This window comes from Pituophis catenifer, unplaced genomic scaffold, assembly GCF_029215685.1.
Source record: "Pituophis catenifer annectens isolate HBS135680 unplaced genomic scaffold, rPitCat1.0.hap2 SCAF_5, whole genome shotgun sequence".
In the NCBI taxonomy this organism is placed as follows: domain Eukaryota; kingdom Metazoa; phylum Chordata; class Lepidosauria; order Squamata; family Colubridae; genus Pituophis; species Pituophis catenifer.
The window spans coordinates 76544451-76552406 of record NW_027256885.1 but is presented as its reverse complement, the minus strand read 5'-3'; the positions used below and the strand labels follow the sequence as shown (position 1 = coordinate 76552406).

The 7956-nt window shown below is 49.5% G+C and overlaps 1 protein-coding gene and 1 pseudogene across 1 annotated transcript in view; one reads left to right on the top strand and one right to left on the bottom strand.

Annotated features, from left to right (window-relative positions):
• The window catches only part of LOC139317720 (la-related protein 4B-like), a 324479-nt gene that overhangs the window by 243423 nt on the left and 73100 nt on the right, over window positions 1–7956 (bottom strand). The window lies entirely within an intron of this gene.
• Window positions 3524–6435, top strand: LOC139317717 (uncharacterized; annotated as a pseudogene).

Here is a 7956-nt window from a genome sequence, read left to right as displayed (position 1 = left end):
GCAGGACCACAGGCGGGACGGAATGTCGTCGCAGCGAGCAGAAAAGGGATGTTCAGGTAAGCCAACATCCATTTTCCTGACTCGCTGCTCCGACATTCCTACCCCTGGGACATACCCCAGCTCAAGTCCCAAGGGCGGGGGCCGAAGCCATCCCCTGACCACGGCCGGAAATTACAGATTGCAAAACACATCTGCCGAAGGCGGCATCAGCAGAAGCATAAACATCCAACCGGTAATGTCGGACAAATGATGAAATCAACGACCAGGTGGCCGCCTGACAAATATCATCTATGGATGCCTGATAAGGGGCAAGGAAATTAGTTCTCCTGATAAACTCCCACGCAAAGGGGCCCCTCAAAACAGAATAAATCAGACTTCCCTTTGTAGTAACTTCCGAGGTGAAGAACGATGGCGGGAGGCAGGGCAATGCAAGAACCATGTCTGCAGCCCGTCGCTTCGCTCACCGCCTTGGTAATGCAGGCGAGAGGGTGTTGCAGGAAGACGCCCAATGTCGCTGTCCTCAAAATGGCAAGCGGACAAGTAGCGGTACAAAATGGCAGTCGCGAATGGGAGATCCCCTCAGCGAACCGCATACAAGGAAACAAATCTTTCTGGCGGGAAGAATCAACCGCCGCGAAGCGTCCTCCCGACAAGCTGAGTATGCCAACAAAGGCAGTGACTCAGATGCCGCTATTTAGGCGCCGAGGGCTGCGAGGGTGAAGGCGGTTCTGCCGGCACGCCAGACAACCAGCTCTTACACCCGCGGCAAATGGCTGCAAGAGGTGCCCAAAGGCAAGCCTCATAAGCGCTGCTGTTAAATTAAACGAAGCGGCGGCTGGCGCCCCGGAGCCCCGGGAGCACCAACTCACCCAGCGCCGAACTTCCGCTAATCCCACGACGCGCAGCCCTCGAGACGATATTAAGCGCCAAATTTAAAGTTAACAAAATAAAAACAAAACACTGAAATAACCAAATTCGTGAAGACCAAAAGCATTCAAGTCTAATCCAGTCGACTGAGTGAAAAGACTGCCCGAGCGGAGACGGTGTGGGCGTGACCAAGATACAGAGGGAAAATGATTGGCACTCAGTCGAACCAATAGGAGTGAGGAATACCCAGGGGTAGGAATGTCGGAGCAGCGAGTCAGGTTCACTTAAGAGAGAAGATGGCAAGGAAGTAACAGACACAGACACTAGAGAGAAAGCAGAGCTGCTTAATTCATTCTTTGCATCAGTCTTCATGCAAAAAGAAACTATAGCCCAACTTACCAAACACATAACTGTAAAAGACAAACTAGAAATAAAAATTAAAATAAGCAAGAAAATGGTAAGAGAACACCTGTCTGATCTTGATTAATATAAATCACCGAAACCTGATAGATTACAATCCAGAGTTCTGAAGGAGCTGGCAGATGTTATCTCACAACCATTGTACCATATCTTTAAAAAATCCTAGAGCACCAGGGAACCACCAGAGGATTGGAAAAGAACTGATGCAGTTCCCATCTTCAAAAAAGGGAAAAAAACAGACCCAGGAAACCACAAACCACTCAGCCTTACATCAATACCTGGGAAGATACTGGAAAAAAATAATTAAAAAATAGATCTGTGAACATCTAGAAACATATAAAGTAATAACTGAGTGGCGCAGCAGACTAATGCTACTGTTAAAGGTAGTATTTAGCTTCCAGCTGCCTGCAATTACTGCGAGTTCAATTCTCACCAGGCTCAAGGTTGACTCAGCCTTCCATCCTTTCTAAGGTAGGTAAAATGAGGACCCGGTTTGTGGGGGCAATAAGCTGACTTTGTATAAAATATACAAAAGTATGAAAGCTATTGCTTAACACATTGTAAGCCGCCCTGAGTCTCCGGAGAAGGGCGGCATATAAATAATAAAAAAAAAACCTACCGTGTTTCCCCGAAACTAATAAGCCCAATTGGGCTTTCGATCACATGCGCTAAAATAACCCCCCCCCGAAAATAACCCCCCCCAATACTTAGACACATGCGTAGGGGGGAAAGTGAGGGGGAACATCAGAGCTGCTGCCACCCAAGATCAGCAGGCCAGATTCGGTGAGCCGGATGCACCGCTGCCACTTGGAAGAAGAAGAGAGAGGAGGCGCTGCGAGAGAGCCCATTTCTGACGTTCTTCTCCTCCTGGGCGGTAGCAGCACATTCAGCTCCCCGAATCTGGCTTGCCGATCTTGGCCGGCAAGGGGGAGTGGCAGGTGGGGAGGGGTGTGGGCAGCAGAGAAGCAAGATGCATGGACCGAGACAGGGCTCCCCTTGCCATCTCTTCTCCCCCTCTTGCCGGGCATGTCAGGAGCTGGAACTCAGGTAAGACACGGTGGAGAAGTGAGACACGTGTCTTACCTGACTTCCAGCTCCTGCCATGCCCAGTCAGCATGCGATGGAGGAAAGTCTGTCCATTCGTGGGGAAGCGTGGCCAACAAGAGACCCGACAGCGTGGCCAGCCACTGAGGGGGGGGGGGGGGAAAGAGAGGGTTGCTTGAAGCCCAGCGAGGCGCCGGCTCCCGCTCAGCCCTTGAGATACTTTATCTTGAGGCAGCTGAGGCAGGCGCCATGGCTCCGGACGGTGAGCACAAGCAGCTCGTACTTGTCCTGCAGGCTGGCCGAGATGGTCACGGTCTCCTTGAGGGCCTGCACATGCACCAGCATTCCCAGAAAGTCGTTGTTGAGGTGGCTCTCATCGTGGCTCTCGTGCTCCTGGCCCTGCCGAAACTTGTTTTCCAGCTCCCCCAGCGACTTCTCTGAGTTGGCAGGCACGAAATAGTGATGCAACTTCCTGTTGGACATCTCCGGATAAAGCGGGGCATCGAAATAACCGTGGCACAAGCTGATCGAACAGCTCAGCAGCCATATCAAGAGGAGCCCCAGCAGCATCCTGGGGGTGGGGGAGGGAAGCTGCCCTGACACCCTAAGCGTCCCGAAGTGGAGGAGGGGCAAAGGCAACTCCGGTCGCGCCTAGTTTCAAGTCCTCCGGTTGTGGCCACCTTTCTTGCAGGGCTTCATTGGGACCTGCTGGGAAGCTGTCGCTTGGCCCTTCTCGCTCCCCACGGAGAGTTCTCCTTTGCACCCGATTTGCCCGGAACAACTTCAGGGGTTTTTTTGTGACCCGATCCTTGCCGGCAATGCTGCAGGCAAGAACCGGCCATGCCTATCCCTCTTCAGGGATAAGACCCCTGATAATAAGGCCAAGGCCATATTTCGGGGGTCAAAAGAAAATAAGACCCTGTCTTATTTTTGGGGAAACATGGTAGTAGCCAGCCATGGTTTGTTAAAAACAGATCATGCCAAACCAATCTTATTTCATTCTTTGACAAAGTAACTAAATTAGTAGACCAGCAAAATGCCGTGGACATAGTATATTTAGACTTCAGCAAAGCATTCGACAAAATAGACTACAACTTACTTCTTGGTAAACTAGAAAAATGTGGGACAGACAGCATCACCACCAGATGTATTTGTAAATGGCTGACAAACCATGCTCAATGAGTAGTCCTTAATGGTACTACATCTACATGGAGGGAAGTAAGCAGTGGGGTACCAATACTCTTCAATATCTTCATAAATGACTTAGATGAGGGAATAGAAGGGGAATTCATCAAATTTGCAGATGACACTAAGCTGTCAGGAATTGCCAACTTCTCATAAGACAAGCTCAGGATCCAAAAAGATCTTGACAGACCTGAACAATGGGCCCTATCCAACAACATGAAATTTAATGTGGAGAAAAGCAAGGTTTTACACCTGGGTAGAAAAAACCAAAGGTACAAGTACAGATTAGGCGAACCCTGGCTCAAAAACACTAACTGTGAGAGGGACCTTGGAGTCCTAGTGGACGATCACTTAAACATGAGCCAGCAGTGTGTGGCAGCAGCCAAAAAAGCTAATACAATCCTCGGTTGTATAAACAGAGGCATAGAATCAAAATCACATGAAGTATTAGTACTGCTTTATAAATCCTTAGTAAGACCACACCTGGAATACTGCATCCAGTTTTGGTCACATTACAAAAAAGATGGTGAGACTCTGAAAAAAGTGCAAAGAAGAGCAACTAAGATGATTAAAGGCTTGGAGAAAAAAACATATGAAGAACGGTTGCAGGATTTGGGTATGGCCAGTCTAGAGAAAAGAAGGACTAGGGGTGACATGATAGCAGTATTCCAGTATTTGAGGGGCTGCCACAAAGAAGAGGGGGTCAACTTATTTTTCAAAGCACCAGAAGGCAAGACAAGAAACAATGGATGGAAACTAATCAAGGAGAGAAGCAACCTGGAATTAAGGAGAAACTTCCTAACAGTGAGGACAATTAACCAGTGGAACAGCTTGCCTTCAGAAGTTGTGGGTGCTTCGTCACTGGAGGTTTTTAACAAAAGACTAGACAGCCACCTATATGAAATGGTATAGGGTCTCCTGCTTGAGCAGGGGGTTGGACTAGAAGATCTCCAAGGTACCTTCAGGCTATATTCTGATTGTTTGATTGAAGTTATATTCTTTGCAGTCAGCCAGTAGTTAGCACTCTGAGAATTGGTCACTAGCTCTCTGAGAGTTGTTGAGGTAACTTGAGGGTATATCTGTATCCTCAGAATCACTTCTGTCAGCAAGGTTCAGAAACTAAAACTGGATCCTGATGAAACAATGGTTTCCTGTGATGTGACTTCACTTTCCACCTGTATTCCAACAACAGAAGCAGTCACGGTAGTGAAGATACGACTGCTACAAGACATCACATTAGGTGACAGAACTAACCTCAGCTTAGACCACATATGTGCCATGCTGGACCTCTGCCTGACCACCACCTATTTTAAATACAACAAAGGTTTCGACAGACAAAAACACGGCTGTGCCATGGGCTCACCTGTGTTCGCCATTGTGGCCAATCTCTACATGGAAGAAATAGGAACAAATGCCCTAAACATCTTCACAGGAATTCTACCCACTCACTGGTATAAGTATGTGGATGATAGTGGAAGCCTTCACCAAACACATCAATACTGTGGACAGCAGCATTAAGTTCACATGGGAAGATGTTAAAAAAAATAGTCTGGCCTTCCTGGACTGTGCAGTACACATTAAGGAAGACAGAAGCCTCAACATTGAAGTATACAGAAAACCCACACATAGAGATCAGTATTTACATTTTGATTCCTGCCACCCACGGGAGCATAAACTAGGAGTAATCAGAACCCTACACCACCAGGCTGAAGGTCTACCTACCAGCAAAGAGGGAAAAGAGAAAGAACAAAAAGATATCAAGGAAGCCCTCAGAACGTGTGGCTATCCCAACTGAGCCTTCATCAAATCCAGAAAAAGGTCCAAGAGGAGTGATCTGTCCCCGTCCACACACACACACACAAACACAGCCAGCCGAGGGTTAAGAAAGTACTTGGCACGCACACAGGTCGTTATCTCAAACTTGGCAGCAATATAATCACCGTCTGCCAAGAGCTTTTACTGCAACAGATAACAGAAAATTACATACGCATTGCAAATAGTCCAGCAAAAACAATATCCCTTTCAGCAGCTTCAGACGTTGTTCAAGTGACTAGCCAAAGTTCGTTTTTGTTCGTCACGGGGTTTTACCAGCCACCACCCTCTCTTATATAGTCTCTGGGGTGTGGTCCAGTGACTCAGTTCTAATCCCTAGCATGCCTCCTTAACTGCTGCAACCGTTTATCACGACTTCGTTGGCGTGCATCCAGGAATGACGGCTCTCCTTCGCTCTCATCCGAGACACCTGGCTCCTGGCTAATCTCCTCTTCCTCGGCCAGCACCTGAGACAGTGCCAGAGGGGAGGGGCCTGGAGAGGGAGGCCTGGCTGACTCCTCTTCCTCATGTTCGGAGCTTTCTTCCTCCGATGAGATAGGCTCAGAGGGCGAGGCCACAACAAGGAGCTCCTCCATAGCAGACAAAGAACAGAACAACAAATGGAGCAATGTTGTCATTCCATACGTTGAAGGATTATCTGAAAAACTCAGAAGGATTTTCAACCAGCACAACATATTTGTACACGTTAAACCCAGGAATACACTAAGACAGAAGCTTGTCCATGTCAAGGACAAGACACCCAGACACAAACAAAGCAATGTGGTATATGCAGTGCAATACAGTAAGACGTGTATAAACCTGTACATTGGGGAAACAAAACAACCAGCTCACAAAAGCATGGCACAACACAGGAGAACAAACGCATTGAGACAGGCTTCAGCACTCTACCTGCATCTGAAAAACAAGGGTCACTTATTTGAAGACAGCAAAGTTCATATTCCAGACAGAGAGGACCACTGGTTTGAAAGAAGAGTCAAAGAGGCCAACTATGTTAAAACTGAACAGCCATCCCTCGACAGAGGGGTTCAGCTCTGTTGGGGTATGTCCTCTGGCAGTAACCCAAGGGTGTCTTCCCTGCCGCCTTGAAAGAGGCGGTGGTGAGGCCTCTCCTCAAGAAACCTTCCCTGGACCCGGCAGTGTTGGCAAATTATCGTCCAGTCTCCAACCTTCGCTTCGTTGCGAAGGTTGTTGAGAGTGTGGTAGCGCGACAGCTCCCCCAGTACCTGGATGAATCGTCGTATCTGGATCCGTTCCAGTCGGGCTTCAGGCCTGGGTACAGCACGGAAACGGCATTGGTCGCATTGGTTGATGATCTCTGGGGGGCTCGGGACAGGGGTTGTTCCTCTGTCCTGGTCCTATTAGACCTCTCAGCGGCTTTTGATACCATCGACCATGGTAGCATGCTGCACCGGCTAGAGGAGTTAGGGGTGGGGGGCACCGTCTTACGGTGGTTCTCCTCCTTTCTTTCTGACTGGTCGCAGTCTGTGTTGACAGGGGGGCAGAGGTCGACCCCGAGGCCCCTTGTATGTGGGGTGCCACAAGGGTCGGTTCTCTCGCCCCTTCTGTTCAACATTTATGTGAAGCCGCTGGGTGAGATCATCCGTGGTTTCGGGGTGAAGTACCACCAGTACGCTGATGATACTCAGCTGTACATCTCCACCCCGGACCACCCCAATGATGCCCTTGAAGTGATGTCCCGGTGCCTGGAGGCCGTGCGGATCTGGATGGGGAGAAACAGACTCAGGCTCAACCCATCCAAGACCGAGTGGCTGTGGTTTCCGACATCCCGATATAGTCAGTTGGTGCCATCACTGACTATTGGGGGCGAGTCACTGGCCCCCACGGAGAGGGTTCGCAACTTGGGTGTCCTCCTGGACTCACGGCTGTCTTTAGAAGAGCACATGACGGCCGTGGCCAGGGGGACTTTTTATCAGGTTCGCCTGATTCGCCAGTTGCGTCCCTTTCTGGATCGGGACTCGTTAAATATGGTCACTCATGCTCTCGTTACTTCCCGCTTGGACTACTGCAATGCTCTCTACATGGGGCTCCCCTTGAGGAGCACCCGGAGGCTCCAGCTGGTCCAGAATGCGGCCGCGCGGGTGGTTATGGGAGCGACGTGGCGCTCCCATGTGACCCCCCCTCTTGCGCGAGCTGCACTGGCTCCCGGTGGTCTTCCGGGTGCGCTTCAAGGTTTTGGTTACCACCTTTAGAGCGCTCCATGGCATCGGACCGGGGTATCTACGAGACCGCCTTCTGCTACCAATAGCCTCTCACCGACCAGTACGCTCCCATAGAGAGGGGCTCCTCAGGGTGCCGTCGGCCAAACAGTGTCGACTGGCGGCCCCCAGGGGGAGAGCCTTCTCTGTGGGGGCACCTACCATCTGGAACGAGCTCCCCCCAGAGATACGGAAGATCCCGGACCTGCGCACGTTTCGCCGTGCTCTCAAAACTTTTCTATTTCAGCAAGCTGGCCTGGCCTAACTCCCATTTTTTAAATTTTTTAATTTGTGATTTTATAAATTGGGTGTTTTAATCTGTGTTTCGGCCGAAATATTTAATAATTTTAAGGGATTTTTAAATATTTGTACTATCTGTATTTTATCTTGG